The following is a 17,413-nucleotide window of genomic DNA, read 5'->3' on the forward strand; positions in this document are numbered from 1 at the left end:
GGGTAGCCTTGTCTAGTCCCTGATTTTAGTGGGATTGTTTCAAGTTTCTCTCCATTTAGTTTAATGTTAGCAACTGGTTTGCTGTATATGGCTTTTATTATGCTTAGGTATGGGCCTTGAATACCTATTCTTTCCAGGACTTTTATCATGAAGGGGTGTTGAATTTTGTCAAATACTTTCTCAGCATCTAATGAAATTATCATGTGGTTTTGTTCTTTCAGTTTGTTTATATAATGGATCACGTTGATGGTTTTCCGTATATTAAACCATCCCCTCATGCCTGGGATTAAGCCTACTTGATCATGGTGGATGATTGTTTTGATGTGCTCTTGGATTCGGTTTGCCAGAATTTTATTGAGTATTTTTGCGTCGATATTCATAAGGGAAATTGGTCTGAAGTTCTCTTTCTTTGTTGGGTCTTTGTGTGGTTTAGGTATAAGAGTAATTGTGGCTTCATAGAAGGAATTCGGTAGCGCTCCATCTGTTTCAATTTTGTGGAATAGTTTGGATAATATTGGTATGAGGTCTTCTATGAAGGTCTGATAGAATTCTGCACTAAACCCGTCTGGACCTGGGCTCTTTTTGGTTGGGAGACCTTTAATGATTGCTTCTATTTACTTAGGAATTATGGGGTTGTTTAAATGGTTTATCTGTTCCTGATTTAACTTCGGTACCTGGTATCTGTCTAGGAAATTGTCCATTTCCTGCAGATTTTCAAGTTTTGTTGAATATAGGCTTTTATAGTAAGATCTGATGATTTTTTGAATTTCCTCTGAATCTGTAGTTATGTCTCCCTTTTCATTTCTGATTTTGTTAATTTGGACACACTCTTTGTGTCCTCTTGTTGGTCTGGCTAAGGGTTTATCTATCTTGTTGATTTTCTCAAAGAACCAACTTTTGGTTCTGTTGATTCTTTCTATGGTCCTTTTTGTTTCTACTTGGTTGATTTCAGCTCTGAGTTTGATTATTTCCTGCCTTCTACTCCTCCTGGGTGTGTTTGCTTCTTTTTGTTCTAGAGCTTTTAGGTGTGCTGTCAAGCTGCTGACATATGCTCTTTCCTGTTTCTTTCTACAGCCACTCAGCGCTTTGAGTTTTCCTCTTAGCACAGCTTTCATTGTGTCCCATAAGTTTGGGTATGTTGTACCTTCATTTTCATTAAATTCTAAAAAGTCTTTAATTTCTTTCTTTATTTCTTCCTCGACCAGGTTATCATTGAGTAGAGCATTGTTCAATTTCCATGTATATGTGGGCATTCTTCCCCTATTTTTATTGAAGACCAGTTTTAGGCCGTGGTGGTCCGATAGCACGCATGGGATTATTTCTATCTTTCTGTACCTGTTGAGGACCGTTTTTTGACCAATTATATGGTCAATTTTGGAGAAAGTACCATGAGGAGCTGAGAAGAAGGTATATCCTTTTGCTTTAGGGTAGATTGTTCTATAAATATCTGTTAAGTCCATTTGGCTCATGACTTCTCTTAGTCTTTCTATGTCTCTGTTTAATTTCTGTTTCCATGATCTGTCCATTGATGAGAGTGGGGTGTTGAAGTCTCCCACTATTATTGTGTGAGGTGCAATGTGTGTTTTGAGCTTTAGTAAGGTTTCTCTTACGTATGTAGGTGCCCTTGTATTTGGGGCATAGATATTAAGATTGAGAGTTCATCTTGGTGGATTTTTCCTTTGATGAATATGAAGTGTCCTTCCTTATCTTTTTTGATGAATTTTAGTTGAAAATTGATTTTATTTGATATTAGAATGGCTACTCCAGCTTGCTTCTTCTTACCATTTGCTTGGAAAGTTGTTTTCCAGCCTTTCACTCTGAGGTAGTGTCTGTCTTTGTCTCTGAGGTGTGTTTCCTGTAGGCAGCAGAATGCAGGGTCCTCGTTGCGTATCCAGTTTGTTAATCTATGTCTTTTTTATTGGGGAGTTGAGGCCATTGATGTTGAGAGATATTAAGAAATAGTGATTATTGCTTCCTGTTATATTCATATTTGGATGTGAGGTTTTGTTTGTGTGCTTTTCTTCTCTTTGTTTTGTTGCCAATACGATTAGTTTCTTGCTTTTTCTAGGGTATAGCTTGCCTCCTTATGTTGGGCTTTACCATTTATTATCCTTTGTAGTGCTGGATTTGTAGAAAGATATTGTGTAATTTGGTTTTGTCATGGAATATCTTGGTTTCTCCATCTATGTTAATTGAGAGTTTTGCAGGATACAGTAACCTGGGCTGGCATTTGTGTTCTCTTATGGTCTGTATGACATCTGTCCAGGATATTCTGGCTTTCATAGTTTCTGGCGAAAAGTCTGGTGTAATTCTGATAGGTCTGCCTTTATGTGTTACTTGACCTTTTCCCCTTACTGCTTTTAATATTCTTTCTTTATTTTTTGTGTTTGGTCTTTTGACTATTATGTGATGGGAGGTGTTTCTTTTCTGGTCCAATCTATTTGGAGTTCTGTAGGCTTCTTATATGCCTATGGGTATCTCTTTTTTTAGGTTAGGGAAGTTTTCTTCTATGATTTTGTTGAAGATATTTACTGGTCCTTTGAGCTGGGAGTCTTCACTCTCTTCTATACCTATTATCCTTAGGTTTGATCTTCTCATTGAGTCCTGGATTTCCTGTATGTTTTGGACCAGTAGCTTTTTCCGCTTTACATTATCTTTGACAGTTGAGTCAATGATTTCTATGGAATCTTCTGCTCCTGAGATTCTCTCTTCTATCTCTTGTATTCTGTTGGTGAAGCTCGTATCTACATCTCCTTGTCTCTTCTTTTGGTTTTCTATATCCAGGGTTGTTTCCATGTGTTCTTTCTTGATTGCTTCTATTTCTATTATTTATTCCTTCAACTGTTTGATTGTGTTTTCCTGGAATTCTTTCAGGCATTTTTGCGATTCCTCTCTGTAGGCTTCTACTTGTTCTCTAAGGGAGTTCTTCATGTCTTTCTTGAAGTCCTCCAGCACCATGATCAAATATGATTTTGAAACTAGATCTTGCTTTTCTGGTGTGTTTGGATATTCCGTGTTTGCTTTGGTGGTAGAATTGGGCTCCGATGATGCCATGTAGTCTTGGTTTCTGTTGCTTGGGTTCCTGTGCTTTCCTCTTGCCATCAGATTATCTCTAGTTTTACTTTGTTCTGCTATTTTTGACAGTGGCTAGACTGTCCTATATATCTGTGTGTCAGGAGTGCTGTAGACCTGTTTTCCTGTTTTCTTTCAGCTAGTTATGGGGACAGAGTGTTCTGCTTTTGGGCGTGTAGTTTTTCCTATCTACAGGTATTCAGCTGTTCCTGTGCTCCTGTGTCTGGAGTTCACCAGGTAGGTCACTTGCAGCAGAAAAGTTGGTCTTACCTGTGGTCCCGAGGCTCAAGTTTCCTCGTGGGGTGCTGCCTACGAGCTCTGCGTGGCGGCAGCAACCAGGAAGATCTGCGCCGCCGTTTCCAGGAGCTTCCGTGCACCAGGGTTCCAGATGCCGTTTGGTGTTTTCCTCTGGCGTCAGAGATGTGTGCAGAGTGCAGTCTCTTCTGGTTTCCCAGGCGTGTCTGCCTCTCTGAAGGTTTAGCTCTCCCTCCCACGGGATTTGTGTGCAGAGAACGCTTTATCCGGTCTGTTCCTTCAGATTATGGCGGTGTCTCAGGTGCAGAGGTCCTGGTGCTCCTGGGCCCTCCTCTGTGGGAACCCAAAGGCCATATACAGTTTCCTCTTGGGCCAGGGATGTGGGCAGGGGTGGGCAGTGTTGGTGGTCTCTTCTGCTCTGCAGCCACAGGAGTGCCCACCTGACCAGGTGGTGAGGTCTCTCTCCCACGGGGTCTGGGAGCAGAGAGCTGCCGCGGGCCGGGATCCGCGGGTTTGGGACTCCTGGTAAACACAGGAAGTGCCCGGTCCTAGAGGAATTTTGCCTCTGTGTGTCCTGAGTTCACTAGGTAGGTCTCTTGCAGTAGAAAAGTTGGTCTTACCTGTGGTCCCGAGGCTCAAGTTTGCTTATGGGGTGCTGCCTAGGAGCTCTCCGTGGCGGCAGCAACCAGGATATCTGTGCCGCCCTTTCCGGGAGCCTCCATGCACCAGGGTTCCAGATGGCATTTGGTGTTTTCCTCTGGCGTCAGAGATGTGTGCAGAGTGCAATCTCTTCTGGTTTCCCCGGAAATTCATCTTAAGACGACTTCATCTGTGCCATACATAACACAGGGCAGAACCAAGCAAGGTTGTACTCCATTATTCGTGTAGTTATCAGTGTGTACAGGTCTTCATAAGACACAAACTGGGTAGTATGACATCGAAAGCTCTTGGGACCTGATTAAAATCAACTGACACCAAAAGTGCAGACAGACAGTTTCCTGGATGCTCTAAGGAGGAGAGAACCTGGGTTGCTTTCCATGTATATGAAGCTGTGAGCAGAAGAAACAATTTAACTTCCTGGTGTCCTTGGAGGAGTGTCTAGTCATCCTATGCCACTAGCAGTGTTACCCCACAGTGAGCCAGTGTCTAGATGATTACTTGAGAACACCTACCATCTTCTTTGAGGTACCTTGAATTCAGTTACCTATCAAGGTAGTCATACACTGTTGGATTGTGTAGAAGTTATACCCATTAGCCTTTAGCAGATAAAGTCATTAATGACCTTCCTTCTTTACTGGCAACTTTTTAAATACTATGCTATATTGATAGCACCAATTTGCATTTTGTGTTGCCTAATCTTGGTCTGACTCTTTACCAGGTGACATCAGGGGAGCAGAACCTATCCTGGTTCAACCTAACCTGGTAGTTATCAACAGAAAGAAATTTGTTCCTTTATACTAAATGTCATTTAGGCAATATTTTCAGAAAAATTTGGTTGTCACAGTATGGGTTCAGGATGTTAGTGAGTCTAGAGCAGGATATGCCTTTTATCCTGCAGTATACAAGATAAACTCCTCAGCAAACAATCTTCAATACAAAGTGCTATTGTTGACAAAAATTGTATGAACAGGTCTCTCCACATTTAGCAATGAAAAGTACAGGATACCTCACCTAATCTGAATTTTATATAGACGACAAACATGCTTTTGGTATATGAATGTCTAACCAGATGGAAAAACTAGAGACTCAGCTTTGTGTTCCTATAACAGAGTACCCCAGGCTGAGCAATTCATACTCACAGAAAAGAACTTTGCTTATGGGCTGGAGGCAGGGGTGAGGAGCTTACCAAGAGCAGGTAAGGGCATCAAGATGCACTGTCCCTTGCTGGAGGGTTAAAGGAAAAATGCAGGGAAATGAGAGGGCAGGTAGCAGTATTACTTTTGTTTGTAATAGACACTCCTGGATGGCTTAGCATTTATGTGATGATGCCATGAGTCACCATGCCTTGGGCTTCATCACAACACTGTTGCACTAAGCATAAGCTTCTAATATGTTAACATTAGCACATTCCTGTGACAGCATACTTCATACTTCGGTTCCCATGTTATGATTTTTTTCCTGTAAACAGAATGAAAAAGTAAGCACTCCCTTGCATCTGAGTTTAATCTTTGCTTTTACCTTCTCTCCTCAACACTATGACTGTGATGTTGCTCGGGTCTGCTGCATTAAGTGATGGTAATTTGTTGTTGTTACCATATGGCAATCTGTGGTGAACACACACCAAATTTATCCTTCTTTAAAACAGCTTCAAGGTAGTTTCTAAAAATTTACTCTTTGTTGTAGATGGGGCTTCCGTTGTCCTTTTCTAGAAAGTTTGGGGCAATAAATAGATGGATACATTTACTTTGGGTAGACCAGTGATCTTGCAAGCTGTGACTAAATAGAATATTGACAAAGAGTTACTCAGTTCTGCATGGAGAATATGCAAACACATGGTTCTATGGGCAGCATATGAATGTTAAATTATCCCATGGTTTCTCCTTGTGATACTGCTGTTTTACATAAATGTCATTCCCTGTCTTGGCCAGATAATACTATCACATTTGGCCTTGGATAACATTTTCCTGACAACAAGGATGAGGACTGTCCTAGTTTTCTTTCTGTTACTATAATGATCTCTGTGACTAGAAGCTACTTAGGGGAGGAAAGGGTTTATTTCATCTTACCATTTCAGGTCAGAAATGGTTTAGGCATATTTCTGATAAATAGCACATAATTGAAGGATGTTCTTTTGAAACTGAAAATCTCAGGCTTCAATTAGTATATTCATATCTTTTATCAATAACTAAATTGTTACATACGCTTCAAGTTTTTAGGACTAATGAAATAATTTCAGATATTCTTTGTTAACTTTTGTATTCATTACATATTGAATGTAATTTAGGTAAAATTGAGTAAAACTACATTATTGAATCAGTTTATTTTAAAATTTTTATGTAGCTTAATTACCCGTATGTACACATACAATTCCTATTGGAAAATGTTATCTACAATGTGTTGGTCTTAATTGGTCTCTGATAACCTTTGCATTATGCAAAGGCTTTGAAACACTTTTATTCCATGAAGACACCTTCCCTTTCTTATTACTTTGGCAAAATATTTTAATTGTACAAAATTTAAATATACTAATAAATGTTAATATTTAAAGCAGCCAATCTACATAGCCTGTCTTCTTTTTCTCCTTGCTTCTGGAACCATCGCTGTGAGCTATCTTTCCTGTGGTTTAGTGTTAGTTTCTCCATGATGAATTCTCTCTGTGTTTGCCTCAAGATTTTATTTTCCCTTCATTTTTGGAACACATTTTCAGCACATAAAGATTGTCTAGCTGGTCGGCCATTTCATCCCTTGAGAAAAGTCATAACAATTCCTTCATTCTCCATTGTATCTGTTGAAAAGTGAGCTGCCAGTCTTCCTGCCACTTTCTGAAGCTTTTATCTATATTACTGTATGATTACTTTGAAGGTTCTGTCTTTGTCTCTAGTGCCCCGCGTCTACGATGTATGTTGCTATGGTACATCTTTGTGCTTATTTTGTCTGAGGTTTCCAGAGAAATCTTTGGTTACCTTTTTTTTTTTTTAGCATTTTAGAAAATTCCTTTTCAAGAATCTCTTCAAATATTCCTTTCTTCCCATCCTGTTTCTTTTCTTGTCCTCCACTCTATATGTTCTCTCTTTGCTCCATTGTTTCTTGTTTTCTTTTCCTCTTCTTATATCTCTTTTTCCCCGGTTCACTGCAGATGTTTCTATTAATTCTTTTTCTAGTTTTTTGTTTCATATTTACTAACTTGTCTATATTCACTTGTTTTGTGTTAAATCCTTACTTTGACCTACATTGTCTTTACTATGAAAGGACTTTTATTTTGCAGACTACAACTGTTAAAATGTTTATTCTCATCTTGTTAATGGTAGGTGTTAAGAACAGTAATTGAAGTGCTCATATATTCATGTCTAGTCAGAAGGACACTGTTCCTCTGACTGAAGATGTATATCTAATTCCTTGTCTGAAATAATTTGGCTCTATTTCCCAGCATGCTTTGTAAGTGTTTATTGAAAGCTGAATATATTATATAACATTTTATAAAATTCTAGATGAAATATCTTCGTTTTACAGAAAATAAAGAAAAATAAATTTGAATACTTTTTTCTCTTGATAATAATATTAAATATGACCAGATAACCTCAATTGAATCAAAGCAATCAATATTTGATGTATAAGCTTAAAGTATAGGCTTTCTGAAGTCCTAGGAAAAACTTTCCCACTCTTTGAAAGTTCTGAATTGGCATTTTTGCTTTTTAAGGCTAACCAACCATGGAAGTGTCTACTTTAGAATCTCTTAGAAACCAGCTGAAGCTTATATTTGTCGATTCTTATCTTGTTTTTTTGTAGAGTTTAGGAATCAGTATAGAGAGGTGTGATATACGAAATGGTCGCCTTCTTTATGTTCAAACTCCCCTTCTCTTGAATCTCAAACATTTAATTATTGTGTATTTTAGTCTCTAAATCACACTGTAGATGTCTGCAGTCTAAAGAGACTGCCACAAGTCCTAGCCTACTGTTATCTTCTCAGTTTCTGCCCTGGCTTGGAAGTGTCCAAAGTCCTTGGGGGAAAGAATGGGGCTGGGAGAAAATTCCCATTACTATTCCTTTTCTCTGTGGGACTTTTATTTAAGTCTTTCTTAGTCCCTTCTATTGCTTTCATACAATAATCCATGCAACTGTTCTGGCTTTCTTGCTACTGTAAGCTCACCGTTGTTACTGGGAAAATTCATCAAGTACCATGTACTTTGTTACTGTTGGTAGTACAACTCTGAAGTTGGCTTTGAGGCACTGAACAACTTAGTGCTTTTCATACTTAGTTGATTTGAGTCCCATTAACATGTGCATGGACTTGATACCCTCTGCTCTCAGAGTCAAGGCCTTAGCTGAAGTTCTAATGCAGGATAAAATGCTTTCTTTCTAAGCCTCTAATTGCTATGACTAGAACACAGAAGCAGATGGGAAGAGGAATGAGTTCATGGAAACTTAAGAAGTTTAAATTTCATTCCAGAAAGTTGTTCATAGGTATGGTAGAGCAATTCTATTTTCTAGGACTTGTTTTATGGACATTATCTGAAGGACATATCATATGTTTATTCACCCCTCTTCTAATAACCCTTTATAAATTACTTCCTAATATCGGTCCTTGTCTAGAGATGGTATAATCAAGCTAGAGGTTGTAAAGTAGGGAATGCAGGACTTCACAGGGAGCAAGTGATGAAGCCAGTGTAATGAGGCAGACCACAGCTTTTATTATGAAATTATTAGTCTGATGCATTGTTCTTATTGCTGTTGTTGTTAAGCATGCCTGCTGGTCCTTGCAGATCACATCAACTAAAATCAAACCATTACAAGGTTCCAACCATTCAGAAGCAAGGTGGATATTTTTCAATGGAAATAGATACTTGAGCAGGTACAAGAAAGATTTGGCAAAACTCAGACTCTTTCCTTACCCTGTGTAGCAGAGTTGGGAGAAGGAGTGAGCTTTCGGAGCTAATCTTCCTCAGAAGGACCATTGCTCTTGTTAATGACAGGCATGGTGGGACTCTAACCAGGTGCATCTGAGACAAGTTGTAAAGACCAGAAACCTTTACTCCAGGGCAAATGAAATGTCAATTATTCTTATCAGACCATTCCATAGATTTAGAAGTCAGCCCCCAGAAGTTGAAACAGGATCAAGCCTTTCTTTGGGAATAGCTAATGTTTTACCTGTGCCCATTTTCTGAAATTGTGACAAGCTGGTTTATTTCTATTTTATGTCTTTTAGTATAACAGACTGCCAAGGTCTATGTCATTATGGCCAAAGTCCATGTCATTAAGTATAAACTGAGGCATTAAGAATTGTTAAAAATAATAAAACTTATTGTCCTGGGCCTTCATGCTGGTGAAGAAACAATAAAGTAGGAGGAGTAAATACTTATAGATGATCTATACTAAGCAGAAAACATCATTTTCTATCCATGGGTTTGAGGCATTGAACAACTTAGTCCTCTTCACACTTAGTTGATTTGAGTCTCATTAACATGTGAAAGGACTTAATAGTTTGATAAGAGTGTTTGAAAGTAATAGAGAATTCAATGAATTGTATTGGGAGTGTGGGGATACATGTATTTGAAGATGGAGACAATTGTAGCCCGAATGAATAGATATAGTTTCAGTTATAGAATATCAGAGAAGATGGACAAAAGACATGAAATTGAGAAACAGAAAAGATGATACAAATATTGTAGATTGTTGAAGACTTTGAATTCTTACAAGATCATAAGAGAGCTGGCCATGGTGAAACATACCTCTAATCCTAGCGTTCACAAGGTAGAAGATAAGCTTTGACTATATAGAAAGTGTAAGACTGTGGTAAGACATATAGTCTCAAAAAATCCAAAGTTTTCTTAAGGTCATAAGATAGCATCATGGTATAAGAAAAAGTGCTAAACATTTCTGATTCTCCCTAGACTTTACTTGCTCTTTTTCCTCTGGAAAAATGTTTTTAATATATCCTTCAAATAATAGCTATAAATTAATTGATCACCAAGCCATAAAAGTAAAAAACATTGAAGAAACCACTATATTAAGGATTTAGAGTTTTCCAGAATGATACTCAATAACATCTCTCTATACAGAATAGATAATCAGATGGTAGGGAGATAGCTAGATAGCTAGATGGTAGATAGGTAAATGGTATATAGGTAGATTACAGGTAGGTAAATGGTAGATAGGTAGATTATAGGTAGGTAGATGATAGATAAATGACTGATAAATAGGTGATAGAGAAGATAGATAGATAGATAGATAGATAGATAGATAGATAGATAGATAGATAGATAGATAGATAGATAGATGACACATATATACATGAGAAATGATTCATTAGGAGCAAATAGCTACATTTTTCTGAAGGCTGAGAAGTATCAGCATGGGAAATTTGTAAGTTAGAGTCTTGATATGAGGTGTTTGGCAGGGTTGTGTTTGATAGCACCAGGAGCAATGAATCTGACTTTGTACCTCTTAGCAGAAGCTTGAAGTCCTGAGCTTTCAGATAACCTGGATTCAGAGGCCAAGGGCTCAAATGAAAAGATGGACAAAGGCATTCTCTGTTTGAGCAGCTCTTGATGCTTTGTTAATATTTTGGTTTTCACTGAGTTGGACAATCCAGCTCCTTCTGGATGAGGGTGGATCATCCTTAGTTCACTGATTCAAGTGACACTTCCTCTAGGAACACATTGCAGGTGTGCCCAGAAATAATGATTTAACAGTTACTGGGTAACCATCCATCCAAATGAAGATACCTAAAGGAAACAATTACAGAGAGTAATCCCTGCAATGATTGTTTGCTTAATTAAAACCATCACATTGGAGTGCTGGTGGGAGAAGGCTCAACAAGGAAGGGTGCTCACTGCCTGCAAAGTCTGATGTACTAAGTGTGATCCTCAAAGTCTACATGGGAGAACTGGTTGCCATAGGTTGCTCTCTTACTGCTATACACATGGCATACCACATGTGTGTGTATTTGTGTACACAGATACATGTGCACAATGTGGGCACAACATGTGCACACCCATATGTGTGCATACACACACACACACACACACATACACACACTGAATAAGTTAATTTTGAAAAGATTATACTGGATATTAAAACATAATCTAGTACAAGTAATTATGTAGATGATCAACACATAGGTTATAGAAATTGGACTCTGGTAAATGCTTTTTATATCCAGAGAGTAAAATTTAATTAGAAAACACATCTGACACATCTTGAAAATGGAAACATAAATAAGTGAGCCCATTTATTAACATAATCATGGAAATAAAGTAATTATTTTAATTTTAGAATAATGTCAAATATAGTAGTCTGTTTGTACACTCTTACAAATAGTGCAAAACATTAAGAATTCACTCCAGTTATGATAACTGGTAATTTTGACACTGTGATTTGAAAACATATGAAGAAGGCACATTTCTGATTTTTTTTTATCAGAAAAACTAAGTTTTAGTCTATGTTAAAATACAGAGAAAAAAAACTCCCAGTTCTCTGTCTTCATTTGCCCAGCTTCCAGCCTTCCTTTGTCTCAGCCAAGTAAGCTTACCAAAGAGAACGTCAAGAGTTAATTTAATATCTCACACCTGTCAAGTTTGTAAGCTGTCCTGTGTGCTTGTATCACCCTCTGTATCACCGTCTCCTTAGCATGGCCACATGATACAGCAGTTTCTTAAACATTAATATGAGAAATTTGTTAGTCTAGAGTGGATCCCTAGGGAGTTCCCCTTCACCCTTCTAAACTCCTCCTAGGAAAATATCCCTTGGAATAGCAACTTAAGTTTGATCCATGGACCTACATAAAGGTGGAAGAAGAGAACTGACTTAGAAAACATGCCATCTGTGGGCTCTAGAGATAGCCCAGCAGTTACTAGTTCCCACAAGGCAGTTCACAGCTGTAGTTCAAAGGACTGACACCCTCAAGCAGACATACATGCACGTAAAATACCAATGCATTTTAGATAAATATAAATAAATGAATGTGTCAGGTGATCATACAATTAAATATACGTACATAGACTTGTCCTCTGACAACACACATTCACCATGGCACACAGGCCTCCAACACTCCAATGTTAGGTTTTTTTTTTTTTTATTAACTTGAGTATTTCTTATTTACATTTCGAATGTTATTCCCCTTCCCGGTTTCCAGGCAAACATCCACCTAATCCCTCCCCCTGCCCTTCGTTATGGGTGTTCCCCTCCCATTGCCGCCCTCCCCCCAACAATCACGTTCACTGGGGGTTCAGTCTTAGCAGGACCAAGGGCTTCCCCTTCCACTGGTGCTCTTACTAGGATATTCAATGCTACCTATGAGGTCAGAGTCCAGGGTCAGTCCATGAATAGTCTTTAGGTAGTGGCTTAGTCCCTGGAAGCTCTAGTTGCTTGGCATTGTTGTTCATAAGGGGCCTCGAGCCCCTTCAAGCTCTTCCAGTTCTTTCTCTGATTCCTTCAACGGGGGTCCTATTCTCAGTTCAGTGGTTTGCTGCTGGCATACGCCTCTGTATTGGTTGTATTCCTGCTGTGTCTCTCAGGAGAGATGTACATCTGGCTCCTGTCTGCCTGCACTTCTTTGCTTCATCCATCTTGTCTAATTGGGTGGCTGTATGTGTATGGGCCACATGTGGGGCAGGCTCTGAATGGGTGTTCCTTCTGTGTCTGTTTCAATCTTTGCCTCTCTATTCCCTGCCAAGGGTATTCTTGTTCCCCCTTTTAAAGACGGAGTGAAGCATTCACATTTTGATCATCCGTCTTGAGTTTCATTTGTTCTATGCATCTAGGGTAATTCAAGCATTTGGGCTAATAGCCACTTATCAATGAGTGCATACCATGTGTGTATTTCTGTGATTGGGTTACCTCACTCAGGATGATATTTTCCAGTTCCAACCATTTGTCTATGAATTTCATAAAGGCATTGTTTTTGATAGCTGAGTAATATTCCATTGTGTAGATGTACCACATTTTCTGTATCCATTCCTCTGTTGAAGGGCATCTGGGTTCTTTCCAGCTTCTGGCTATTATAAATAAGGCTGCTATGAACATAGTGGAGTATGTGTCTTTTTTATATGTTGGGGCATCTTGTGGGTATATGCCCAAGAGAGGTATAGCTGGATCCTCAGGCAGTTCAATGTCCATTTTTCTGAGAACCTTCAGACTGATTTCCAGAATGGTTTTACCAGTCTGCAATCCCACCAACAATGGAGGAGTGTTCCTCTTTCTCCACATCCTCGCCAGCATTTGTTGTCACCTGAGTTTTTGATCTTAGCCATTCTCATTGGTGTGAGGTGAAATCTCAGGGTTGTTTTGATTTGCATTTCCCTTATGCCTAAAGATATTGAACATTTCTTTAGGTGTTTCTCAGCTATTCGGCATTCCTCAGCTGTGAATTCTTTGTTTAGTTCTGAACCCCATCTTTTAATAGGGTTATTTGTCTCCCTGCGGTCTAACTTCTTGAGTTCTTTGTATATTTTGGATATAAGGCCTCTATCTGTTGTAGGATTGGTAAAGATCTTTTCCCAATCTGTTGGTTGCCGTTTTATCCTAACCACAGTGTCCTTTGCCTTACAGAAGCTTTGCAGTTTTATGAGATCCCATTTGTCGATTCTTGATCTTAGAGCATAAGCCATTGGTGTTTTGTTAAGGAAATTTTTTCCAGTGCCCATGTGTTCCAGATGCTTCCCTAGTTTTTCTTCTATTAGAGTGCGTCTGGTTTGATGTGGAGGTCCTTGATCCACTTGGACTTAAGCTTTGTACAGGGTGATAAGCATGGATCGATCTGCATTCTTCTACATATTGACCTCCAGTTGAACCAGCACCATTTGCTGAAAATGCTATCTTTTTTCCATTGGATGGTTTTGGCTCCTTTGTCAAAAATCAAGTGACCATAGGTGTGTGGGTTCATTTCTGGGTCTTCAATTCTGTTCCATTGGTCTATCTGTCTGTCTCTGTACCAATACCATGCAGTTTTTATCACTATTGCTCTGTAATATTGCTTGAGTTCAGGGATAGTGATTCCCCCTGAAGTCCTTTTATTATTGAGAATAGTTTTAGCTATCCTGGGTTTTTTGTTATTCCAGATGAATTTGCAAATTGTTCTGTCTAACTCTTTGAAGAATTGGATTGGTATTTTGATGGGGATTGCATTGAATCTGTAGATCGCTTTTGGTAAAATGGCCATTTTTACTATATTAATCCTGCCAATCCATGAGCATGGGAGATCTTTACATCTTCTGAGGTTTTCTTCAATTTCTTTCTTCAGTGTTTGAAGTTCTTATTGTACAGATCTTTTACTTGCTTGGTTAAAGTCACACCGAGGTACTTTATATTGTTTGGGTCTATTATGAAGGGTGTCGTTTCTCTAATTTCTTTCTTGGCTTGTTTCTCTTTTGTGTAGAGGAAGGCTACTGATTTATTTGAGTTAATTTTATACCCAGCCACTTTGCTGAAGTTGTTTATCAGCTTTAGTAGTTCTCTGGTGGAACTTTTGGGATCACTTAAATAAACTATCATATCATCTGCAAATAGTGATATTTTGACTTCTTCTTTACCAATCTGAATCCCCTTGATTTCCTTTTGTTATCTGATTGCTCTGGCTAGAACTTCAAGAACTATATTGAATAAGTAGGGAGAGAGTGGGTAGCCTTGTTTAGTCCCAGATTTTAGTGGGATTGCTTCAAGTTTCTCTCCATTTAGTTTAATGTTAGCAACTGGTTTGCTGTATATGGTTTTTACTATGTTTAGGTATGGGCCTTGAATTCCTATTCTTTCCAGGACTTTTATCATGAAGGGGTGTTGAATTTTGTCAAATGCTTTCTCAGTGTCTAATGAAATGATCATGTGGTTTTGTTCTTTCAGTTTGTTTATATAATGGATCATGTTGATGGTTTTCCGTATATTAAACCATCCCTGCATGCCTGGGATGAAGCCTACTTGATCATGGTAGATGATTGTGTTGATGTGCTCTTGGATTCGGTTTGCCAGAATTTTATTGAGTATTTTTGCGTCGATATTCACAAGGGAAATTGGTCTGAAGTTCTCTTTTTTTGTTGGGTCTTTGTGTGGTTTAGGTATAAGAGTAATTGTGGCTTCATAGAAGGAAATCGGTAGTGCTCCACCTGTTTTAATTTTGTGGAATAGTTTGGATAATATTGGTATGAGGTCTTCTATTAAGGACTGATAGAATTCTGCACTAAACCTGTCTGGACCTGGGCTCTTTTTGGTTGGGAGAACTTTAATGTCTGCTTATATTTCTTCAGGAGTTATGGGGTTGTTTAACTGGTTTATGTGTTGCTGATTTAACTTCGGTACCTGGAATCTGTCTAGGAAATTGTCCATTTCCTGCAGATTTTCAAGTTTTGTTGAATATAGGCTTTTATAGTAAGATCTGATGATTTTTTGAATTTCCTCTGAATCTGTAGTTATGTCTTCCTTTTCATTTCTGATTTTGTTAATTTGGAAACACTCTCTGTGTCCTCTCGTTAGTCTGGCTAATGTTTATCTGTCTTGTTGATTTTCTCAAAGAACCAGCTTTTGGTTCTGTTGATTCTTTGTATAGTCCTTTGTGTTTCTACTTGGCTGATTTCAGCTCTGAGTTTGATTATTTCCTGTCTTCTGCTCCTCCTGGGTGTATTTGCTTCTTTTTGTTCTAGAGCTTTTAGGTGTGCTGTCAAGCTGCTGACATATGCTCTCTCCTGTTTCTTTCTGCAGGCACTCAGAGCTATGAGTTTTCCTCTTAGCACAGCTTTCATTGTGTCCCATAAGTTTGGGTATGTTGTACCTTCATTTTCATTAAGTTCTAAAAAGTCTTTAATTTCTTTCTTTATTTCTTCCTTGACCAGGTTATTGTTGAGTAGAGCATTGTTCAACTTCCAGGTATATGTGGGCGTTCTTCCCTTATTGTTATTGAAGACCAGCTTTAGGCTGTGGTGGTCTGATAGCAGGCCTGGGATTATTTCTATCTTTCTGTACCTGTTGAGGCCCGTTTTTTGACCAATTATACGGTCAATTTTGGAGAAAGTACCATGAGGAGGTGAGAAGAATGTATATCCTTTTGCTTTAGGATAGAATGTTCTATAAATATCTCTTAAGTCCATTTGGTTCATGACTTCTCTTAGTCTGTCTACGTCTCTGTTTAATTTCTGTTTCCATGATCTGTTCATTGATTAGAGTGGGGTGTTAAATCTTCTACTATTATTGTGTGAGGTGCAATGTGTGTTTTGAGCTTTAGTAAGGTTTCTTTTATGTATGCAGGTGTCCTTGTATTTGAGGCATAGATATTTAGGATTGAGAGTTCATCTTGGTGGATTTTTCCTTTGATGAATATGAAGTGTCCTTCCTTATTATTTTTGATGAATTTTAGTTGAAAATTGATTTTATTTGATATTAGAATGGCTACTCCAGCTTGCTTCTTCTGACCATTTGCTTGGAAAGTTGTTTTCCAGCCTTTCACCCTGAGGTAGTGTCTGTCTTTGTCTCTGAGGTGTGTTTCCTGTAGGCAGCAGAATGCAGGGTCCTCGTTGCGTATCCAGTTTGTTAATCTATGTCTTTTTATTGGGGAGTTGAGACCATTGGTGTTGAGAGATATTAAGGAATAGTGATTATTGCTTCCTCTTATATTCATATTTGGATGTGAGGTTATGTTTGTGTGCTTTTACTCTCTGTTTTGTTGCCAAGATGATTAGTTTCTTGGTTTTTCTAGGGTATAGCTTGCCTCCTTATGTTGGGCTTTACCATTTATTTCCTTTGTAGGGCTGGATTTGTAGAAAGATATTGTGTAAATTTTGTTTTGTCATGGAATATTTTGGTTTCTCCATCTATGTTAATTGAGAGTTTTGCAGGATACAGTAACCTGGGCTGGCATTTGTGTTCTCTTAGGGTCTGTATGACATCTGTCCAGGATCTTCTGGCTTTCATAGTCTCTGGCAAAAAGTCTGGTGTGATTCTGATAGGTCTGCCTTTATATGTTATTTGACCTTTTTCCCTTACTGCTTTTAATATTCTTTCTTTATTTTGTGCATTTGGTGTTTTGACTATTATGTGTCGGGAGGTGTTTCTTTTCTGGTCCAATCTATCTGGAGTTCTGTAGGCTTCTTATATGCCTATGGGTATCTCTTATTTAGGTTAGGGAAGTTTTCTTCTATGATTTTGTTGACGATATTTACTGGTCCTTTGAGCTGGGAGTCTTCACTCTCTTCTATACCTATTATCCTTAGGTTTGATCTTCTCATTGAGTCCTGGATTTCCTGTATGTTTTGGACCAGTAGCTTTTTCCGCTTTACATTATCTTTGACTGTTGAGTCGATGATTTCTATGGAATCTTCTGCTCCTGAGATTCTCTCTTCTATCTCTTGTATTCTGTTGGTGATGCTTGTATCTACGGCTCCTTGTCTCTTCCTTTGGTTTTCTATATCCAGGGTTGTTTCTATATGTTCTTTTTTGATTGCTTCTA

The sequence above is a fragment of the Rattus norvegicus genome, chromosome 14 (assembly GCF_021556685.1).
Source record: "Rattus norvegicus strain SHRSP/BbbUtx chromosome 14, alternate assembly SHRSP_T2T, whole genome shotgun sequence".
In the NCBI taxonomy this organism is placed as follows: Eukaryota; Metazoa; Chordata; class Mammalia; order Rodentia; family Muridae; genus Rattus; species Rattus norvegicus.